The following is a 25,051-nucleotide window of genomic DNA, read 5'->3' on the forward strand; positions in this document are numbered from 1 at the left end:
CATGGGTTTCTAGGAAATTTTTTCATCACGATGCCTTGTTCAAGGCTAAATACAGCTCAGAGAAAAATACATCCAAAAAAAGCCTTAAAAAGATTTATTGTGTTGTGCTTAATGGGAAATATTGTTACCATAAAAATACATTGTAAGTTGTAACCTTGAATGTTTGTTTACCAGAATACTTGAAAGTAAATGTAACAGTCTTATTTTCTAAAATAGATAAGCTACTTTTCCTCTGGTATCTATGCAATAGTTTCAAAACAATTTTCTTAGGAATTAAGTACCTGTTTTAGCATCAGTCAAATATTTTAAATTTATTTATCATTCAAATGTAAGCTATGTAGTTTGGAATATTCATCCCCTAGTACTAGAAATGCTTTTATTCCTTTAATGTGAACCATACAGTCCCCACTGATTGCCAGATTTCTTCCTCACTTTTAAGTACCAAAGTTTCTATTTGTGAAATTTCATAGATAGACAAATGTATATGTCTGAGGAAGCTAGTAGCCACCAACCTCTGATAGAAGCAAAAAACTGACTTACATGATATCTGGCCCCTTGTGCTTACAAACCTGGACACAGGAACTTTGGAGTGAGCCGCTGTGCAAAACGAAAACTTTCTATGCCCAGTTTTGCCAGTGAAAACTGGTAAAGAGATGGGAAGTCTTGTGTGGCATTCAAAACCTTGTAAATATTTAGCAATTGGTGAAATAAAACCTGACATGAGAAGGCCTGGACAAGACAAATTTGTCCAGCTTAATTTCCTACCTCACAACTGCTGAGTAGGTGACCTGAGCAAGATATACTCCTCTGTTGGCCTCTGCTTCCTGGTCTAGCTGCAGACACTGGTTAATTCAAGGATTTTCACCTCCAGCAGTGGAGAGAAGGCTATCAGGAACTGTCTCGTTCATTCAACAGTAACTGCGGTGCCAGTCACAGTCATGGGCATTGGGCGTATAATTTAGAACAAAATCACATGTGACCCTCTTCTAATGGATTAAGCGGCCTAAGGAGGGTGATAAGTAATAAACAATAATTAATATTTATTATGTAGTAGGTAGTATTACAATTGCCATTAATAATCCTATAATTATTGTTTAAATTAATCATCACTATTTTTACATACCCAACCTATATTATTTTCCAGAAAAATTTCAAGACTAATTTATTCAATCCTCACATAAACCAGTATGGTAAGTACCATCATTATCTTCTCTTCGCAGAGAATCTGGGGCACAATGCATTTCCAGTAAAACCACAATTTCCAGTAGCTGGTGGTTGGTTCTAAAGAGGAATCTGACACAATGAAAGGGGGCAACAGGGATAGGATGTTCGGTATATATGTAGTTAGTTAACTGTAGGAATCCCCTCTGAAACTTGAAAGTTGAGAAAGAAGAAGCCAAATGAAGAACAGAGAGAGGATTGCTTAAGGCAGAAGTAATAGCAGATGAAAAGATTCAGAGGCAGGGAAAGAAAAAAGGCCTGTGAAGTAAGTGAAATGAGGCATTTGGCTTTGAGAAAATATGCACGAGAAAGGACAATTAGATTGAGTCCAAATTGGACAGACATTTAGGTTCTGGGACCAATTTCCTTTACACTCACCAAAACCCCTCCACCCTATGCTGAAAATCAATTAGGTATGCCATCTTGATGGAAGTGCATTATACCTTTGAATCATATGGAAGCAAAATAAAATTTGAGTCCAGCTCACTGCTGCAATATGAAATTCCTAAGGCTGTTTCAAACCTTAGAATGTTTGCAAGATAATTTACTGATTCTATGCATCTTCTAGGAAGGTATAATCATATCTCATATCAAATTACTACCCACACCCATAGCCTGTTTTGCCTTTAAGCAATTCTGGTTTCCCCTAAATACATCTAGCTTATTCCCAAATCCATACTTTTGAGTATGCTTTCATTCATCCAAATATACTTATTAGTGCCTACCTTGGGCCAAACACTGTACAAATCCTAGAGATGCAAAGATTATCAAGATAGATTTTGCTGCTACTCTACTGCAGTTTATAAGCCAATGGGGTAACAGGCAAATACATAACAAATAAAATGTAATAGGAAAAATAAAGTATTGGAAACACATGCAAATACAGGCAGGTAATATCTAAGTTGAGATCTAAAGAAAGAGTATCCTTTAGGAAAAAGTTTTGGAAAAAATAGTGATTTAGTGCAAGCATTGGCAAACAAAGGAAATCTGGCCTTTACCCTGTTTTATTTCTTTAAATAAAGCTTTATTGAGATACATGCATGACCATTCATCTTTATTTTGCCTGTGAGGGCTTTCATGCTAAAGTGGCAGAATTAAGTAGTTGCAACCGTGACCGACCGTGTGACTCACAAAACCTAAAATAGTTACTGTCTGGTCCTTTACAAAGAAAGCTAGCTGGCCCCTGCTCTATATAAATGGGAAGGTGTAGAGATGAATGAAAATGAAGAGATAAAGAAAAGTAGAGATCCCTGGGTGGCGCAGTGGTTTAGCACCTGCCTTTGGCCCAGGGCGCGATCCTGGAGACCCAGGATCGAGTCCCACGTTGGGCTCCTGGTGCATGGAGCCTGCTTCTCCCTCTGCCTATGTCTCTGCCTCTCTCTCTCTCTGTGTGTGACTATCATAAATAAATAAAAATTTTTTAAAAATACAGAAAAGTAAAGAGTAAGAGTGATAGCCTTAACTAGAGTTAATAAAGATGAGGATCCTCAACATGCCCTCAACCCTCCCCCCTAAAAAAGAGAAAGGAGTGAAGGAAGAAGGAAGGAAGGAAGGAAGGAAGGAATGAAGGAAGGAAGGAAGGAAGGGAAAGAAAAAGAAAGAAAAAAAAGAAAGAAAAAGAAAGAAAGAAAGAAAGAAAGAAAGAAAGAAAGAGAAAGAGAAAGAAGAAAGAAAGAAAAAAAAAGTTAGAATACAAAATATTTTTGAAATAGATGCAATAAGACTTAGTGATTCACTGAATCACTGAATGTTGGGCACATAAATGAAAGTTGTAGATCCATGTGGGCATTCCAGTTGTAAAGCCAGTAAGGAGTTCCATTTGTAGATGTTGATTAGAGAAGAAAAATGTTGGCTTGACGGTGCAGTTTTCTGACTTAAGCAGATGGTTGGTAATTGAAACCATGAAAATGAATCAGATTTTTTCATTCATGTCTAGGGAGATCATGTGTACGTGAGGATCTAGTACAGATCCTAACATAGAGCAACATTTAAGAGTTGGGTGAAAGAAGGAGCACCTGGGTGATGCAGTCAGTTAAGCATCCGACTCTTGATTTCAGTTCAGATCATAATCTCAGATGAAGCCTCACATTAGGCTCCATGCTGGACATGAAGCATGCTTAAGAGTCTCTCTCTCCCCCTACCCCTCCCTACTAGCTCTCTCCCTCTCTCTCTCTCCCTTTCTAAAAAAAATAATATATATATATACACACATATATATGTATGTATGTATGTATGTATTTCCATATATTCTCTCTCTGTATATATATAGAAAAAAAGAGGTGATGGAAAATGAGACTGAAGAAAATCAGGGGGATATATTGACTTCAAAGACAATGAGACAGTTTCAAAAGGCATGTTAAATGTTGTGTGCAGGGTGCTAATTAAGGGGCACTTAAAGGATCTAGCTTTGGAAAAGATGGGAAGGGACCATTATTAGAAAGAAAAAGAAGGAACACTATGTGGCAGATTTAATGACAGCCTTGTCTCATCACATAGGGAGCTCTGGAGCTAGAATGGCCCTTCAAATTGATCAAGGTCTATACAGTCCTACTATGATTAGTCCCTGGGATTGGTAAAGATGGGAATTGGCAGAGAAGCTCTCTGTGGCTAAGACTGACACTGAAGGGGTTTTCAGCTGCAGACTGTCTGATAATAGCACACCCAGAAGCATAACCATCAATTCCCTCCTTGAAAGGGAATTTGAGAATCATCGTGCATGCATTTAAGTTTGTTGGGATGTTGAAAGAAAGTTCAAGGAATCTTTTTCTTTATTGACTTTGATTTTATTTTTCCTGCAAAGGAGCAGGTAAAGGTAGCTTTCTTACATTGACATCAAAAGAAGTGATAGATTTGTGGAGAATGTGGAGAATGGATTTTAAATGATCTTTCTTTAAACTTATGATTATAACACCAGCTCTTTCAAAGAATGGCTCGGAAGAGACTATTCCACAAGCATTCACCCTTTATTCCCTCTGTACAGTTCAAACCACGTCTTTAATTTGTGTATTTCTCATACTCAGAAAACCTACTTTTTCTAAAATAGGAATAAACTTTATCTTCCCAAATAGAATTTAATACCTTAAGGATGATGATCATGTTTCCCTTTGCTTATTTATAAATAGAAAACTGAATACTATAATCCCTCCACAAAACCACCTACTGAATATCCCTTATTCTACACAAATAACATTGAATTTCCCAGTAAATAATGAAAATAACCATGTTAATATTAACTTTATGTTCATGGCTAAGGCTACAAACACTCTCAGCAGCACCGTGAGTCTGGATGGAGGAGGATTTATCTGATTTCTTTAATATAATCATATTATATTATGATTCTAATATTTTTAGAATCTAATATTCTAACTTCTAATATTTTTAAGGAGACAATTAAATGGTTCTATTCCTTTTAAGATTAAAACTTGATATTTAAATACAAGAATGCATTTCTTATCATGTCTTCCATGTTCATCTATGAAATATGAATTTTTTATCAGAACAGGACTCATAAAGGAAAAATACTAATTACATAATACTGTTTTTATATTCTCCTTAATTTTTGAAAATTTAGAGCTAATCTGTCACTATGTTAAATAGTGTGAGGAATAATTAACCAAGTACATGATACTCTAAGTAGAAATTGAATGTTTTGTTTGTATCAGTATCCAGATAACAAACATAAAGGACAAGACAAGGAAAAAAATGGAAATTTGATGGAAGGAGACCTAACTGCATTACTATAGGGATGTAGGTTACCGACATGGTCATTTATATTCAATTAATACATTTAATTTACTTAAGTAAATTTATGTGTTTCATTATGACCTAGCTTAATCTGACAGCATGATGAAAATTTAGTAACTAATAGAAGCAAATAAAGGATCAGTAACTTTATACCTTCTGAAAATTATGAACTATTACATTCAGCATAATTCTTAAAGCTAGAATCATTCTAACTCACTAGCCTTTAAACTTGAAGAACAATAGTCAGAAGTACTCACACAGAGATAGCAATCATTATTTCTTTATCATCTCCTGTATTACCAGCAGCTGATTCCTGAATTTGAAGCCTGGTTTCTCTATTTAACTACATAATCTCAGTCCATTGATTTACCTCTGAGCCCTACTTCTCTCATCTATACAACAGGACCATGACAATGCCCATCTTAAAATGTTGTAATAGAGACAGAATGAGTTAATATATGTGGAGAATGGAAAACAGTTCCTCACAGAGTGAATACTCAATAAGTGCTATTACGCCTATTCTTATTTTTATAATCATTATTATTATTCATTATTCCACATGCTGTTATTCATTAATACTAGTATTAACATTGCACTCTTAATGTCAGAAGCTATGGCACTTGACATACGACTCAGGCTGTATCTCATTTAATCTATACAATGCCAATTTTAGGAAAGCATATTTATATTCATTTGAAGGAGGAGAAAACAGAACCTCAGAGAAGCTAAGATGGCAGCTTAGAAAGAGTAGAGCTGAAGTTTGAATGCAGGATGACAGGAATTTTACTAGATCAAAAGTTTCTAAATATCTAAATCCACCAACATCAAAAAATTAAAAATGGCTCCTTCTTTCTTTTTTTTCCCCTTCTTTCTCTTTTTAAGATAATTTGTTTCACAAAAAATAGGTAACCTTTTGTTTTCCTGCAAAAAATAATAATAATAATAATAATAAAATAAAGCAATGCATTAGATTCAGGTTGAAACCAACTTTCTAGATGGATAATAGGATCACTCACATGTTGATAAACCAAATTGTTACGACTTTGCATGACATTAAAAGTTGTACTATCTTCCCTTTCACAGAAATAAACAACTGGTATGTTATATGTAGTATTTGCTCATTCAACAACCCTTCTGGAAGATCACTGCCCATAGGCACTATTCTAAGTGTTTGGAAAACTATGATAAATAAGACACAGCCCTCCCCCCCCCCAAACCATGCAATAGTTTAGGTGAAAGAAGAAACAAATTATCTTAGTATAAGAAGAGGAAATACTGTGGTAAGTACAACGTTAAAACCACAGAAAAATATAGAGGAACCGTGATGCAGAAACTAACTTTAGATGCTTATCTGGGGCAAATTCCCTGGGTAAATTAGAACCAAGGAAAGCAGTACTTACTGTTAGCTGCATTTTGGTGAATGATGGTTTTAGAACTAGCTTGCTTGATCTCACATGAATTTGCGGTACTCAGACTCTATTTGTGGGAAATGTGTTCTCTGAGAGTTTTCTTCCAGAGGAATTTGTGTGTCCTGCTAATCACATTGGTCAAACCCCAGGAATCAGTAGAGGAAGAATTATAGTAACCAAATCATGAGCACATACCTTTCATATCATACCTGATAGTGGAAAATCAGGAACGTTTTGATATACTCACACTAAGGGTTATAAAAGAGATGTTTAAAAAAAAAAAAAGTTAAAAATACTGATAGACTCTAAGTACTGACATGGAAATACTTTTAAGTATTTAAGTATTAAGGGCATATTTTAAGTAGGAAGAAAAGCAACTCTCAGGAAAACTAAACAAAATAAAACTATCTAATGATTTCATTTATATATGTAGATGTATATAAAATCTAGAATAAATGTGAATGAATAAAATATTATTTATGTGGTAGTAAAAACACAGAAAGAGTTTAGAAGGATATATACCAAGTTTTTACAACTGGTTCCTTCAGGTGAAGAGTGGCTTCAAAAGAAACAGGAAGAGAAAGGTTACTAAATATATTTTATACTTTTAATTTTTTTGAAAATTATATGTAATTCAAATATATACATATTATAAATAATTTTAAAATATGTATTATATTTCACAAATTCCTGGTACATAGGTGTTCAGCAAATATTTATTAAATGAATTTTAAAATATGTTTTATTATATGTATATATATGCCATATTTTTATGTTACCATTACTTGGGATTGCCTGGCTTGTCTCCCCTTAGAATTATTAGGTCAAATTGAATCTGGTAAAGTTTTATTGAACACTATTAGGGGAAGGGAAATTTGGGGATACAATTTAATACCCCCAAACAGCTATTCTGCTTTTTCTTAGTTCTTAAAAATGATGCTAGTAAACTTCACACTATTAGCAAAGTAATTTCACCAAATGTAGAATAGTGTCTAATAGATACTATTTGATCTGTATAATGAAATTTGGTCGAGCTTTGTTTCTACTCCATCACAAAGGAAAGCAAATTATTGTTCCTATATGCAGGCTTTATTTGCTAGTGTCATTTATAATGTTAATGGAATGGTTTTTGAAAGCACTACCTTAAAAGAAGACAATTTTCAAATGTTTCATCTCTTCAAATATGTATATTTAATAAATTCAATGGAAATATGTATAATTATGAATGATGGGAGTTAAACTCACAAATTTAGAAAATTCAAAAGCTAATATTTAAGAAACAAAGCCAATTTTGAACATGCAATAAAGTGATACACATAAGTTTTAAAAGTTGATATACTCTAAAATATGTGTAAGCTTATGAAGCAATACAGTAGATCATCACAGTAAAGAATCTGTCTGAACTAATTCAGAGACTATACCTAATTATTATCTAATAATTAGGCTCAAAGAAATATAGACTTGAAGCCATGATATTTTCTCTACCCCTAATCACCAGAAATAAATAACAGAGTTTTCAGCAGGGTATCCTAAATGATTAATTCATTTTGTTTCCAATCAAAGGGAAAAACTGCTACTGGGAAAACATTAAATCATATAGGTCAAATACAGAAGAGACTCACAGAAACCCAAAATGGTTTTATAAACTCAAATACAAATAAAACAATTTTACTTGGTCAGGGTAGGTGGGCAGGTAGTGTTGGGATTTTTTTCTAGTCTGTTGGTTTTGAGACTGTGAGGTGATGTCTATGTATCATTGTTCATCATGTATGCATAATTTCCTAGAGACATTTTATAAAAATTCTTGCTCATTATCTCATTACATTTTAGGTGAATATTTAAGTTTCTGTCTCCTTCCAGTATCTAACACTACAAATGCAAGTCTCTCCTATGAATCAAAAGTAAGCCAGCAAAAGACGTTTGATATCCAGTTTTAAAATGGTGGTAGCTTAGCTTATGATTCTTCGTAAATAATATTTGGTCTTGAGACTTTAGTTTCTATAAAAAGTAAAGGAATAATTTGCCTAGATGCAGTTTATTTGTTATTAAAATAAAAATATTAATTTCATATTTGTTAGGCATAAAGTAAATAGCTTTATATATAGCACCATCTGTAATACTTAAAATGGGCAAACTGGGAATATTAAGGGTTTATATTCCCACTTAAGTATTGTAGATCTGCATACAAAACGTTTGTTACAGATGCTTATACTCAGAAAATACACAAAGGGAGTTACGAATGTAGAAAACTTTCTCCAATAGTAAAAAAATGTAGAATAATATGTAAGCATGTACAAAAGTTTATTACTATTCTTTCTTCCGGCTTCTGAAAATGTAAATTAAATATTTTAGTATACCGATGCTGACCTTTTCCTCCATTAGTTCTTGTAGTGGATGACTTTTATTTCTGTAACCTACTTTTGACTGTTATAGATATTTTGCAATGCTAAAGAAATTTTAGAATCAGCTTGTCATTTTCTACGTCCTTCCTAAATAAATAAATTTAATTTTGACATCCTGCTAGCATTTTGAGTGGAATTCCTTTGAGTCAGTTGATATATTTGGAGAAAACTATCATCTTGAGGATCCCTGGGTGGCTCAGTGGTTTTGCACCTGCCTTTGGCCCAGGGCGCGATCCTGGAGTCACAGGATCAAGTCCCATGTCGGGCTCCCGGCATGGAGCCTGCTTCTCCCTCTGCCTGTGTCTCTGCCTCTCTCTCTCTCTCTATGTCTATCATAAATAAATAAAAATAAATCTTAAAAAAAAAAGATAGAAAACTGTCATCTTAACAACATTGACACTTTTGATCCAAGGGTAAGATATATCTCTCCATTTACTTAGATCCTCTTTTATTTATCTCAACAGTACTGTTTAGCTTTCATTGTACAAGTCTTCCACATGTAGTTTTAACTTATATCTAATCGTTTCATGTTATTTTTAAGCTACTATAAGTAGTAATTTTTAATCATCCATTTTCTGAATTTTCCTTGCTGGTATAGAGAAAGAAGTACAGTTGATTTTTGTATATCGAGTTGTGATTATAGATGGTATTTTCCAAGAATAGCCATACTAATATATACTCCATCTGCCATGCTCTTCTTATAATGTAATACTGACAGTATGCATGTGATTTGTTGAATATCATAGATCTAAAAGTTAAAATTTTTCATTAATTTTTTAGAAATACGACCCTTATTTATTCAATTTTATTTGAATATCATAGATCTAAAAGTTAAAATTTTTCATTAATTTTTGAGAAATATGACCCTTATTTATTCAATTTCCCCTACTTTCTGGGACTTACATTCTATCTCCCTTTGTATTATCACAATGTCTCAGAGCTTCTGTTTGTACATTTCAACCTTTTTCTCTCTCAGTGTGGATAGTTTCTATGTCAATATCCTCATGTTCAATATCTCTTATACTGTTTTTAAAGCTTTGTCTTTGCCGATTCCACTACTTTATCAATTCCGAATCTCTTTATGATTTTTCTCCAATTTATGCTAAGATTTAACTGTTTCCTCACATATTTAGCAATTTTTATAGGATGGTGAACATTATGATAATTATATTATCAAGAGTCTGAGTTTTGTGTTCTTATTTAAAAAGGTAGAATAGAGTTGTCTTTTATTAGGCAGTTGAGTTTATCTCTTAATTGGCTTATTCATTTTAGACTTTGCCAGAGTTTATCCACAGTAGTCTTTATTCCAGGTATGTTTTATCCTTTCCAGTAAAGTGTGTCTCCATTCTGGTCTCTGGACTTAATGCCAATGTTTAATAAACAACTGTCCATTATTCCTTTGTTGGCACTTTAATGTCTCTAAGCCCTTTTTCCATCTGGGAACAATTCTTCTTACAGCTTCCTGATAATTGCTCTATGCCAGTTCTCCTAGAACTAGCTTGCTTCTAGAATAAAGCCAAGTTGAATAGATTCTTCTAGAACCAGTGTTTGCACAGCTTAGTATTCAGCAAAGACTCCAGAAGATTCCAATAAATACTTGTTGATGTCCTCTACATGCGTTGCTCTAGTCTCTATGCCATTGCACCCCAGTTACCTGCCGCTTCAGTCTCCCTAGTATCTGATCTTTACCTCTTCGAGGCAGCAGTATTTCTGCGATCTACTTGAGCTTCCCCCTTCCTGTGCTAGAGCCCAGAGCAGATTCACAGTGAAAGCCAGGGCCATCAAAGGACCCACTTTGTTTCTCTCCATTCAGAGTCACAGTCCTGTTCTGTCATTCAGTATTTGAAAACAATTATTCAAATATCTAATTCCGTTTTCTCATTGTTACTGAGAGATAAAAATTTCAGCATCAATTACTCATTATGTTTTGTAGATAATAAGAATCAAAAAAGTAGAAAGATATTTCCAGAAGAAATCTATACCCAAAATGGGAAAAAGAAAAAGAAAGAAGAAAAAAAAGGAAAGAAAGAGAAAGAAAGAAAGAGAGAGAGAGAGAGAAAGAAAGAAAGAAAGAAAGAAAGAAAGAAAGAAAGAAAGAAAGGTCAAAATTGGAGGTGGTAGGGATGAGGTTGTGGAAGTAATGTTATTAAAACTGGATTTGACTTAATTTTCTAAATTTCCTGTATATACTCATATTTCCCTTTTAGGGAAACCTTTCTTAATGAAGCTGTCTGTAAAATGGGAAGTTTTCATATGCCATGGAAGAATAACAAAATAAATGGAATCAGGAAATATTGAGAACCATAAAGAGAAAGGTCAAAAGGAAAGAAAAGGCAGTTAAAAACATCAGCCCACAAATTTAATGTAAGAACACTGTCATTTATTGAACATCAAAATTTCTAAGTATCATCCTTATAGAGCTATAAGATTAATTTCCCCCCTTCATGTTGCTGTATTGTAAGAAAGGTTTAATTAATTTTTTTTTCGGTTCTCAAATGAAAGGCACACAGTAATTTGTTGGGGTATCCAGATAACTTCTGCAACATCCTTCCATGAATTCCCTGTAATTATTGTGCTATTTAATGTTCATAAGTAGTACACTTCACTTTAAATATCTCTAAGCACATGAAAACTAAAAGATGCTAGTAATTAAAATATTTAATTACGCCATGTGAAAATTATATAAGATTTGAAACTCAGCAGATGGAGCTGGTTTTGTGGAGAACACTTTCCCCAGCACTTAGGGATGCGATAATCAATGACTACAATCTTTGTTGTAATAGCAAGATGCAAAGCCAAAGCAAAATCTTTAAAATGTGGCTCCTCCAGCTAAAGATTTTCAGCTCCTCAAACCCCTTCCATGTTGTAGGAGTTCGTTAATATTTCTGAAAATGAGAGCTTCCAAAAGCTGAACAACAGGAGGGCATACTTTCATGAAACATGCTTGTGATTATCACCCATTATCACTTCAAAAAGACATAATTTCTAAAGCTCTTTAAAAGCATGCTCCTCATATTTTCTTCACCCAATAGTTTAATGTCTAGTATGGAATTTATATATGGACCAACAAAATTCTGTTAAGAACTGAGGAACAGAATCTGAGAAAGAAACTTTCAGTGAGGAAACCGACGGAGGGCAACACACAGCCTGAGTTAGTGAGGGGAGTTTTTAAACGTTGAAAGTGAAAAAAAAAAAAAAAAGGGCAGAGAAAATAAGGGTCTGCTAACAAATAGGGAGGGACATAAAAATCAATGAGCCATTGATAATGGGTTTTATATGGCTCTATTTTTTAAAGAGAAAAATGAAGAAAAGAAATTTGGGAAATTGGTAAATAATGACAGCCTGGTTAAAGTTGTTATTGATGAAATGTAGGTCAGAGGATGCTGGTCATGGGAACTGAATAAATAGCTCACCATACAGTTGGAGAGGAGTGTCTAATGAGGTACTATTAGGATGGATCATCATCCTTTTCCAATTCAGCATTATTCTTAATGACATAGAAGGAGTGAATAATACATGACTGAGGTTAGTATAGGAGTTGAGTCAATTGCTGCTGGAAATATTGCAAATAGAAAAGAACCATAAAGCCAATGGATTTAATAAAAGCAAGTGTAAGTATATAAGCCAAAATTATCTCTGCCAAACAAATAAGATAGCCAAGAATTTTAATAGAAGAAGAAGGAGAGCAAATAGAACCCCATTGGATATTCACATATAATTTCTTAACTAGTCATGCACACACCTCCTTTGTCCTTAGACTGTTACTCAAAGTAGATCCCCTACAGACACTTCATATACATCAACTGATGTCAGAATAATGGTATACCTGCAGACAGGGCATCTACACCAGGGAAATGCAAGTCCAGCCCTCAGGTATAGATAATTCTGGATCATACAATTAGCCACTATTAAATAAAGTAATTAATGAAGAGAACCCTAGAGCTCTGTATTCTGTAGGATTCTTTAAGTAGTACAAGGGGGAAGAGAAATTACCTAAGGAAAACTTTCACATGACTACCTAGAAATGAAGAAAGTTAGAGAAGGTGATAGCAAGAAAGTGAATAGATGACAGAGTTTTAAGAAGGAAGTGATAACTTGTGCCATATGATACAGAAAGGTCAAATAAGATAGGAAAGAAATGTTGGTGTTGAATTTGGCAATTAGGATGTCATCTAGGAGAATTGACAGATGGTTTTTGTGCAGTGGCTGGAGTACAATCTGGAGAGCTGTGATGGATGAGTGCTTGGTTGTAAGAAAATAGAGCAGATAAACTATTTTTTCAAGAAAGTGAGTCCTGATGAGAAAAAGTGAAATAGGATGGTAACAGGAGGAAGACATAAAGAATAAAAGTGATATTTTAAAATCAAAGCTTTTATTGAAAGTAAAAGTAGACAGGGAAAAAGAGCTTAATAATTTTTCATGACTCAGGTCAAAAGCCACCTCCTTCGTAAAGTTTTGTGATTGCTCCTGATTCCACCTCCAGCTAATGTAGGGTCTTCTTCTTTTGCTGTGCCTTCTCTACCTTGGCACACCACCTTGCCCACACCTCAATCTTAACACTTTCCATAGTGTGTTCCAGTTCTCTTATCCACGCCACACAATTGAATTTCTTCAGAGCAGAGATTATGACTGCATCCTCAATTTCTATCACAGTGGATGTCACATCTACTTTGATTAATAAAGTTGTCATGATAAATGAAAAAATTAAGAGTCAATACTATTTTCTTTACCATATGGAAGTCTTAGTTAAAACTTCACTTCAAAGCAAGAATATGGATTCTGGCAAAGTAATAACAAGAAACAAGCTGAAGAATCAATAGGGCATAAGATCAGAAAACTAAAACTGAAAATGTGAATCCAAGATTAAGAAGGGAGCCACAGTGATGAGTAGACTAAAACAAACCACCACAAATGTTATTACATAAAACACTGAAAATCAAGGATCTTGAGGATAGAAACTAAATCATAAGGAGAACTTTTGAAATTCTGAAACTTCATTCCTTCTTACATCGAAACTTCCTAAGTATATAAGGGAATGGTTCATAGGCCAACAATTGATAGAATTCCATTTTCAGTCTAGAGAGCTAAAAGAAATGTGCTTCTTTAAATATTGATATAACTTAAAAGAGGAGTGGTGATTTATTGAGAACCTCTTTATTGGAGAGAGTTAAAGTCATATGGAGCACATAAATGGGAGAAGCTTTTCTTTGAAAAGACAACGTTGGTAACACTAGAAACAAAAAAGAAATATGTAAAGCGCTTAAGATCAAGATGTTTAATAGCAGGCTTAATATAAGATCTTGGGATCCTTTCCATCCTGTGTCATGTTAAATAGTCAGCAATGAAGGATTTAAGATCTTTGTTAGCATCAGAATTCTTGAAAGACTGTAGCGTTGTCAACATGACATGTTTACGACCCTGAAGTCATGAGCAGTATGACTTCAAGTTCTTAAGGCTTTTATCATCCTTATGGTGCAATAGACATGATTTGAAAATTAACGGTGCTAAAATACAGATCAGCCATGCCACCAATTGAAATCAACCACAGGTAAGGGATGTATGCACTCCACTTACCAATGAGTCCCCCTAACACACTACATGAATTATTAGCCAAAAAAAGTGAGGTCATAAATCTTTTTGGTCCCTGCGGCTAATGTTAAAAATAATCTGACAAAAAAATTGTAGATATGTGGTCTATATGAACAAAGACCTTGAAACTTTGACTTTTAACTCTATTTTACTATTTGTAACAAGCTAAGTGTCTTACCACAGGCCACTAACAAAATACTGGGTGACCTGTAAACAACAGAAATTTATTTCTCTCACTTCTAGAAATCTGAGGACAGAATTCTGGTGAGGGCTTTCTTTGGTCTGCAAGTTGTTGACTTCTTGTATCCTTTCATGGAGGAAGAGGAAAGAGAACTCTCTGGGGTCTCTTTTATAAGGCCACTAATCTCATTCATATGAGGGCTCCACCCTGAGGACTTGGTAACCTCCAAAAGGTCCCACTCCCTAATACCATCACATTATGGGTCAAGATTTCAACATATGCATTTTGGGAGAACACAAACATTCCACCTGTAATAGTAAGCATCCTCTATGTCAAGGAATACTCATGAAAATTTGTTTAGTAAGCAATGAAAATCCAAAAGAAATTTTCACTTGTTAAGACGATTACATCTTTGCAGTTCTGACAGTGAATAGGATTCTTTTTCTTTCCCTATAATTTAACAAAAACAAAGTTAATACTTATGTTTCATGAGCAATTACCTTTCAACCATGACATGTTGTTTATTCTATTTGCCCACATTTCTTAATATTGCTCTTAAATTGCTGAGCCTACATGATGAAACAATGTGATAAGATTCCATGCAGTATGAGATTTTTGAGAATATGGCAGGATTCTTTGTAAGCCTTATTTTTAACAGAATCTTCTTTCCTTAAGTCCATATCATGTAGCACCTGCAGGGGGCAAACATGATGCCTGATGATAGGAGACTAGACCCTCGGACCACTCAGGATACTCTCCAGTTACCACCAGTGTCTTTAGCATTCATAAAACAATAACCAAAAACAAAACAAAACAAAACAAAACAAAACAAAACAAAATAAAACAGAATTTTTGGGTAACTGGAAAATAATAAAAGCAATAAGAAAGGAATTTTATTAACATAAAATTAGGCCCTCAGTATAATTTAAGATAGAGAATACCCTATCCCAGCGTATGCTGCCTCTTCCTCACATCCCATCCCTACCTCAGTGCCAGGCTATGCCACAAAGGTAAATGGAGAAAAAAAATGGAAGAGAGAAGAGAGAAAATTCTGATTGAGTTAAGAGATGGTCTAAAACCACTGCCAGAAGTACTTAATCTGGTTGGCTCAGTTATGCATCTGACTCTTGATCTTGGTTCAGGTCTTGGTCTCAGGGTCCTGAGTTCAAGTCTCACGTCATTTTTTTTTTTAATTTTTATTTATTTATGATAGTCACAGAGAGAGAGAGAGAGAGAGAGAGAGAGAGGCAGAGACACAGGCAGAGGGAGAAGCAGGCTCCATGCACCGGGAGCCCGACGTGGGATTCGATCCCCGGTCTCCAAGATCGCGCCCTGGGCCAAAGGCAGGCGCCAAACCGCTGCGCCACCCAAGGATCCCCCCTTTTTTTTTTTTTAAAGAAAGAATGAAATGCTAAATCCACTTCAAATTTGAAAACACAAAACCAAATGACATCAAATATAAACAAAGGAAAGGAAGGCATTGAAAATTGCACATGTTTTGAAGAGGCTGTCTTCAAAACACTTGATTCTGAAGGAGACAAAAGCAGGCAGGATGGAAGTAGCCCCCTTTTTCAGATTGGGTAGTATAAAGCTAGGAACCTAAAGACAAAATGGAACCAGAGTCAGAGGACTCATGATTCCTCTCTGTATCGCCAAAAATTCTAGAGAAAAATAAACTAGATTTTCCAGAGTTTGCTATACTGATTATGGAAAAATTGACAAAATTCAACTGAGCCCTACATGTAGATTAGTTAGTAGCATTGCATTAGTATTGATTTCCTGGTTTCAGTAATTGCACTGTGGTAACATAAAATGCTGATTAGGAGAAGCGGGAATGAATGATATATAAAAGTTGCAACTCTTTAGTAAGCCTCCATTATTTCAAAATTAAGTGTTAAAATGAGTGTTACACACGCAAAATTACTCATGCAGTTACCCATATTTTAGAAGTGTGAAAACAGCATAGCCCGTGTGCTCATCGAGGGGGTAAAAGGTGGGAGTGACATCTCCAAGTGACCTAATTGGTGCTGTTCTGGGACTCAGCACCAAAAACCACCTGTTAGAATTTAGGAAGGCGTGGTGTTGGCAGGCAAGCTAATTTATTATTTATTTTTTGATCAGAGAAACACCTTTTCTCATTTTCTATTTTTGCTCTGTTTTCTATTCAATAAGACTGCCAGATCTGGTTCCCTTGTTCACTTCTGGTCCTGTTCTTCTCTAGATACTCAAAAATATCACAGCCTTTTTTTCTGACTGACCCTCCTAAATCTCAACTGTTCAACTCTCTTCCTTTTGCCATTATTATTCCCTTTACTCTGGTTTCTGCATTCTAAAGTGACTCTAAGACTATCTCACAAAGTCTGTGAGTATAATAACTAGGTGGACTGTTTCTGAAGCTAACAGATCTGTAGCCACTCTATGAGCCAACTGAGAGACGCAAGCATTCTTTCTTTAGTCTCACCAACATGAATACAATTTAGCTTGGAATCTATGGATTAACTAAAAATTAGAGCATCAGAATAGAAATCACCTTTTTTTTTTTTTTTAATTTGTGTCAGGCTAAGAGCTTCACACTTTCTATTTGTGAGGTAGGTACTAACCCCCTCCTCATCCTAGAGACAGGGATACTAGGGCACATACGCACCAGCAATTTGCCCAAAGTCACAGAGATATTAAGTCATAGATTCTCTAGGGTTTGAACTCAGGAGGTATGACTTCAGTATCTACGAACTATTTTGTTTCTGTAGTCCAATATTTGATACTGTTTCTGAAATAGAGCGAAAACATAGACTCCTTTAGTCTAAAAATGTCATTTTCCTATTGAATTGCTAAAAATTTCTGCAACAATATAAAGAAAACCATGCTGAATGTTTGCAAGCTTAAAGGTGCACCTAAGAAAGGCCCTCTTTTTCACAATACTATGGATTTTAGTTTCTTGTTGAAAAGTACAAAATTGGGTCAAGGATAAGAAAGCAGTGGATGTGTAGGATGAGAGGAGGGTATATTCTCTGAGGTCAGAGAGCACTGTGTTCTCTGACCATTGAAAAATGGAAAGGAATAAAAATGATAAGTTAAGCCTTGGAACAAGCAAATTCCAGCAAGAGACAGCCCCACCCTGAAGAACCTCTGAAGGAGGAGCAGTGGGAACACCCTGCCTCCAAGAGACAGGCCTGAGGGGAGTCCAAGGGACATTACCCCTCTGAAGGAATGAGTTTCCAGCAAAGTATGGGCTCTCTATCCATCTTGCAGTTGTTTGTGGACACTGGGGAAGAAAGGTGCACATCTTAAAGTCTGCTTTGCCACTCTTAGGCACAGATCTCCATCCTGAAGAAGACATGGTCAGACTCCTGACAGAGCAGCGCATGCACACGAGTCTGGACCCTGCATCATCTCTCCTGTCAGTGTGCCACAAAACTTGGATTTGTTTATTTTCCTTTGATCTGCTCTTTGCATAAATCCTTCATGGGGATTCCTATGAGAAACTATGACAGAGGAAGTTGTTATCTCTAATGGCTCTGTAAGTTGCTAACTTTAATGGATTAGAACTGGAGGCATTTTCAACTCGGTGATTTCCAGGTAGCTGGGGAACAGAGCAAAAGACGTTTTAGGCTCTGGCTGCAACTTCAGAGTTCAAACCACATTAATGCCATTTGGTCAGATCTACTGAAAGAACAATCCAAGCACAAATCCTGCCATTGCCCTGCGCTCCCAGCGTCACTGGCAGATGACTCATCTATTTTTAAGTAGGTTCCAGTTTGGGTAGCTCTGATTGAAAATCAGAATGATTTTGTCCCATTGCATGAACATTGTATATATCATTTTATTTTATTCTCAAAAATTAATAACAAGATGGATTTTTCTGAATATATAGTTTTTCACCCTAGTTTCGTGGTACCTGAGGGTGACCGCTCCACACACAGGCTTTGTTTTACAAGTGTCACCTTCCTTCATGATTTTGTCCAGGAGTACTCAGGTCACGTAGCTCTGGCAGCTGTACTTGACTTTGGTTCCCAGAAAAGGATTCTCGTAGGATCGTGTCAACTTTTTAAAGGGAAATGGATTTTCCTGGGTGGGGGTATAGCCAAGTATAACAAGTTCTTTCCAAAAAAAAAAGAACTGTCATTTATCTTGAAGTGAGAAAATGGATGACTTCTGAGGTCAGGAGAAGGTAGTTCTAGTCCTGGGATTGCTGGGAGCAGAGATGAAGAAGAGGAGCCATTTTTCCGTACAGTCTTTGGCCAAAACCACAAACCCATCAAAGCCCGCCCTCATGTGTTTTAATACCCAGCAGCCTGCTCAATCGTCTTTGCTCTGACTCCCTTTCTCTGAGAAGGCAGGGGTACTGGTAGGAAGGGATGGGTCTGCGAGCCGTGGAGTGGATAGCAATGTGTAGACATGAGGCTCAGTACTTTGAAGCCCAGCATTCCCCTGATCCTTGCTACCAGCTGAGCCAGTCCATGTACCCCTCTCTGAAGAAGCAAACTTTATTATTTAAGTCACCCAGTCTGGGGTACTTTCTTATGACAGCCCTGGCTAACTAGTTACAACAGCTTTGAGTACAATAATAAATTCTAGCAATGTGGAACTGAAACGTTTTTACAGGAGTATTATCTCTGAATCTGCTCTACAAGCACGAAAGTTGAATTGATTCCTTCCGTTATTGCTTCCAGTGTGCTAAGAAGTCTCGTAGGGGCTAGAAAGAGCAAAGAGCAACATCCAAAGCAGTCCCCTAACCTACTCTCAGGGACTGTCTCACCCCAGCAGCACTAACACAAATGGCTTTCCTTCCTCCGGAGATTTCAGAATGTGCAAAGTTCCACCAGGGCCACAAATCAGACATCTTAGAGGCTCCTCCTCTGGCCTCTGTTGTTTTCCTTTTTTAAGTTGTTGCCTTGGGAATTGAGGGAGTATTTACTCTGAAAGTTTAACTCTACATTTACTGCTTAAAAATCAAAACAAAACAAAAAGCTGTTGGGTAGACCAGAAAGTTTTTGCAAAAATGTCACATTTAGCCCCCCTAGTGTCAAGAAAAGAGTGATGTATCAAAAAAAAAAAAAAAATCACTGTTTAAACAGTACATCGTTACAAAGATTCTTGATAATTTCATGGCACAGTAATAACACACTAAAAATTTAATCACTATTCAGGAAATATAAAAATTAAGCGGTATTCAATTACTTCATTCCTAATGTCATAAAGTAAATGTACTTATAATGAAAGGAACATTGGATAATAAGGAAACCATGACTTTTGTCTCAATTTTGCAATTTTCCTTGAAACTTAGGCCAGTGGCTTGACCTTTTTCATTCTCAGGAGCCTCTTTTGCGTAAAGGATAAATTGTAAATAGTCATGAGGTTCCCTTACTGCTATAAAAGGTTTATATTGCCATGCTTATTCTTGTAATTAGTAACATTATTGAATACTGGCTAGTTTATTTATAGAAAGATTTTCCCTTCCCCTTTATCACACAGAGAAGACAGGACTTACTCTGGCAAATCATTCCTTAAATAACACACCCTTCTGATCAGAATGAAAGCTCCAGAGTGGAAAAAATTTTATACCTGAGGAGTGGCCTATACTTCCAGTGTCCTTTGCAGGACAGTGGCAGTCATTGCTTGTGTCTACTAAGTCTTTATCATTCATTCACTAATTCAGGCACACGCTGTATTTATTTAGTCATCCAACAGACATTTATTGAACACCTACTGTCTACTGACTCAAACAATCAGTGACCTCGGTGGAGACTAAAGGACTTCAAGATATTCCTTACCATAGAGATAAACAGAATAGTCAAGGAGAAAGGAATAGAGGAAGGATCAGCTGAGTACAGGAGCCAGAATAACTGGTGGAGAGTTTCATGTTTCAGCATAAAACAATGTATCAATAACCAGTATGGATGAGTCAGTGCCTTAAATACATTATACCTGAAGGTTGGTTGTTGAGAACTAGTCCTGGGCACTGAGATTAGATTGCATATCAGAGATTCACCACCTCTAGATATGTGGGAAGAAGATATGTAGAAACTGGCAACTGAATAAAAGAGATGTCTTCAGGGACAGGACAGTGGCCAGGGCCTGACCTCTCAATTATTTTAACATCTTGAATAAGAGGGCTGGGTGACAGAGATAATTTAAGAAAGAAAGTAACAATACTAGCCCTGGACAGAGAGTTATAGAGCAAGAGGAAAGACTCATTCTTCCCAGTTGATTAGAACTTTGAGAAAAAAGTAGCATTTTCCCGGAGCTTGACCTGAATAGGTTTTGACAAGTGCAGACAGAGGGAAGTGGTTGACCCTGTCAAGGTAAGTGTGTGCTGTGGAGGGGGCAGATATGGCAGCCCAGAGTGAGGTTACTGGAGAGTTAACAGATTTATTTACTGGAGGGGCAGGAGTGATATTAGATTCGGCTAGAAGCACGGGCTTGAAGAAGGCATTGGAGAAATGAATTAGATAGTATATTTTTATGTAGGCCAATGGGAAAGATTTTAAATGATGATAGTATTTTATAGTATAAAATACTGAAAAATAATCAAATAGGTTAAGGACTGAGAACGAGCCACACAATTGCATTTCAAGAAGCCTGGCTCTTGAGATAAAGCTGTGAATTTTCATGCATTGGAAAATGACAAGAACTTAACCATGTTATGTAAGGCAACACTTCTACTACAGTTTCCATGATATTTACAGAGGATACTATTGTTGAATTACAAGTTTTACCTCAACTTTTGTGCATAATGATGTTTTTAATTTTTATCCTCCTTGATTGGCTTTTATCCTGGCCCTATGCCTAATCAACTATTGCTTGGGACCATGCCCTTGCCTACCTCTAGTATCGCCTTAGCTTTGCCTGTGTCCCTACTTCACACACATCCTATGTTCCATTAATTAAAAGTTAGCTGTTATTCCCCAGACATACTTCTCTTCCTCCTATCTTCATGCTCCCTCTACCTGGAATACACTTCCCAAATTCTAAGTCTTCTATTAAGCTGAGCATCACCTACCTTGAATAATTTTCTAAATCCATATGCCTGAAATACCTAATAAATAAATATATTTCCTTAACACTTTTTAATACCAGGTGTTATCATTAGTTCCATGATTTAAGTTTATCATCTATTGTATTTTCAAACACTAGGGCTTAAAGCTACCTAATTAATATAGAATAGTATAATAGTTATCTGATGGGATTAGAGTTTAGCTGTATCAGCCAACATTTATTACTGACTCAGTAGATTACATTACTCATACTACTACTATAAAAGAGTATCTCCCTCCCTACAAAGAGTCAAAATGTGCTGAGCTGCTCCTTGTGACAAGTGATTTTATAGAATTAGTCACAGTCATTTAGCGTGTGTTTATGCATTACCTTTAAGAGATGAGAAGCAGTTTTATTTATCTTTTGAAAGCTAACTAAAAATCCATTGTGGGAGTCAGCTCAGAGAATTGTAGTACCTATTCTGTGTTCTCCACAGAGAAAAGGCACCTGTTGCCAAAGTGCTAATAATGTGTGCAAATTTGTGCACAGCGTCGCTTGTTAATGCTACTTTCAAAATAGACTTTTCTTTTTATGGGAGACAAGTAATCAGCATATCAGCACCCCAACTCTGGAATTATTAGAATAACTTTGAGTCAACACAGGAAATACGGGGAAATATTTGCAGCAGTGCTCCAAAAATACAACTCAATATGCAAATGTAAGTTGTTTTCCTTTTTTAATAATATACTTATTAGATTTCCTCTTGGACTAGTATTTGAAAGTAATAAAAGACAATAATAAATTCCACAGAAATTTTAACCAACCTCACAACTTTCCTCCTCTATAAGGTGTATATGCAAACAGGGAGAGAGAGATATTTTATTAATGAAAAATATAGGATGAATTCATGAGCAAAAGAAAAGCAAATTTTCATTTCTTATCTTTGCTTACTTTCCCTTAGGCTTATTATTCACAAAGATCCCACAACTTACCTCAAGCTCTAGATTCCTAAACTCCAGGCAGGCATCAGAAGATACTGACATAGTCCCCAGTATTAGATAACAAGAGGCAATATTAAAATAAACATTTAAAAAAATCTACTCTAGCCTTCAAAAGGATCTTGCTCTGATCCAGATTCTTCAACTAAGTAGCCATGTGCCCTCAAACAAGTTATTTCTCTCTCAGATCCCATGTCAGGACTTAAAACTACAATATTTCTGTATTTTCTTTTGATCCCCAAACCCTGCCTATTCTCAAATTCATGGGCATCCTTAAGTCTCATAAAATTTACACCTTTTCTTATCAGACAATTTCTTAAATGTGAAATCATGTGAAACAAATCTACCTGAGAGATTGTCCTCCAGAACCCGCTTTCTAATCTTGTATTCCCATCCTCCCAAATCTCCCATGATTTCATACATACCGTTCTACTCTTCGGTTGCAAGGAATTTAAAGATTTTTGATCCCTTTATTCTTTTTCTACCAACTCCTACTGGCCTCTCTTCCCTCCCAGTACCACCTAGAAAACAGGAGCAACCATCAACCCTACTTCTTTCCCCTCTGGTTTCTCAATTACCTTGTTTTACTGCACTTTCCTACTAAAACTCTAATTCAGGAATCAATGTCAGTGCCTGCCTTATCATTTGCAGTTGTGGTGACCAAGGATTATTGGGGGATATTACACAACCATGCAAGTTGTTTCCCCAAGAAGTTTGTGTCTTCGTTCTGATGACTTGTAAACACTCTCATTCTCTTCCATCCCCTTCTTTGAATATTCCAAGCTTTCGCAGATGTCTTTCTTTCTTTTTTTTTTAAGATTTGTTTATTTATTCATGATAGACAGAGAGAGAGAGAGAGAGAGAAATGGCAGAGACACCAGCAGAGGGAAAATCAGGCTCCATGCCAGAAGCCCTATGCGGGACTCGATCCCAGGACTCCAGGATCGTGCCCTGGGCCAAAGGCAGGCGCTAAACCGCTGAGCCACCCAGGGATCCCCCACAGATGTCTTTCTTAATACTCAAACCCCTTGCCTACAATTACCAACAGAAAACTTACCTCATTCATTAAATTTAAAAAAAGAGAGAGAGAGACTACCTGTGTCAATTAACATTGACTAGTCCCCTTCCTACAAGCCAATCTACATCCACATCTGAGACCATCACAGTCCTCTGGCCTCTCTTGGTCCCTCCCATTCAGGTCTTTATCCCACCCTTGAATATTGTGTCCAGAGTGTTTCCCCTTCCATCAATCGCTCTCTCTCTTGTATCTTCAACATTCTCCTTTCTGCTTCTCCTTTTAGCTTCTAAATATTCCTAAGCCTCCCCTAGCATCTCCCAGCCAGCTACTGCTTCATGTACGGCCCACTTTAATCAGCAATTAATGAAAGCTTTGTTGCCACACTGTCCACAGTTTCACAGCACATTCAGTGCTCCAGGGCCCTGCATGCCACCTGTTTCTCTCTCCAATGCACTGAAACTGCATTAGTGGTCTCCTAATTTTAAGTCCAGTGAAAATTGTCATTTCTGAGTTTACTGAGCTTCTCTGCTGCTTTTGGGAACTCTACTTACTCTGTCATTCTTCACTTTCTAATCTTCTGGTTTACCTTATACCACAGTATGCACTGTGCTTTTTGGGGAAGTGGTGTCTCTGACACTTTCTTCTCTCTATAGAACTATCCTATCTACAAGTGTTCCAAGTTCTTGTTCTCAGTGTTATTCTTTGTGCCTTGATTATCTTGACTTTATATATTATCTTGGTTTATCTCATTTATTTCTAACGATTAAACACTTCAGACATTGAAAACTCCCAAATGTATTTTTCCGTCCCGTACTTCTCTACCAAGCCGTATACTGAGATCAATATCCAGAATATATTCTTCTAGATATCTCACATAGGCATCAACATTCATCAGGTGGAATGTTAATTTCTCATCTTTTTTCTACTGATTTCCTCTAATATTTCTTTATCACACCATCTTTTGTATTTTCTCACTTTTAAAAATATAATCAAAATTATTTTCCCTAATTTTGCCTCTTAAATATTTTCTATATTTCTGCCCCTTCCCATTCCAAATAAATGTTTTTTTTTTAATTTTTTATTTATTTATGATAGTCACAGAGAGAGAGAGAGAGAGGCAGAGACACAGGCAGAGGGAGAAGCAGGCTCCATGCACCGGGAGCCCGACATGGGATTCGATCCCGGGTCTCCAGGATCGCGCCCTGGGCCAAAGGCAGGCGCCAAACCGCTGCGCCACCCAGGGATCCCCAAATAAATGTTTGACATAGAGTACCACTGTCTATCATTTGGCTATTGTGCATTTCTAATTTGTTTTTCCAATCTCTGGCTTTGTCCCCCTCAAATGTATCCTGCAGTTATTTAGTTGCCAGAGGAAATTAAAACCTAAATGTATGTAAATACTTATCCCTGTTATTATGACAATCTGTATGTATTTGCCTTATAGCTAGAAAGTGTACTCATCAAGGTAAGAAGTCAGACTTTATTTATGTTTGCATTATTAGCAGAGCATCAGG

General features: G+C 36.2%; 1 long non-coding RNA gene across 5 annotated transcripts in view; it reads left to right on the forward strand.

Annotated features, from left to right (window-relative positions):
• LOC144307810 (uncharacterized) overlaps positions 1-25,051 on the forward strand; it is a 72,213-nt gene that overhangs the window by 14,043 nt on the left and 33,119 nt on the right. For 3 of the 5 annotated variants that reach the window (XR_013374532.1, XR_013374570.1, XR_013374555.1), the window contains exon 3: positions 1,145-1,190. This is a non-coding gene — a long non-coding RNA (uncharacterized LOC144307810). Of the gene's footprint in view, positions 1-1,144; positions 1,191-8,204; positions 9,094-10,709; positions 12,013-25,051 lie in introns of those variants that run through there. The other 2 variants (XR_013374580.1, XR_013374540.1) reach the window with 2 other exon arrangements.

The sequence above is a fragment of the Canis aureus genome, chromosome 1, assembly GCF_053574225.1.
Source record: "Canis aureus isolate CA01 chromosome 1, VMU_Caureus_v.1.0, whole genome shotgun sequence".
NCBI classification, from domain to species: domain Eukaryota; kingdom Metazoa; phylum Chordata; class Mammalia; order Carnivora; family Canidae; genus Canis; species Canis aureus.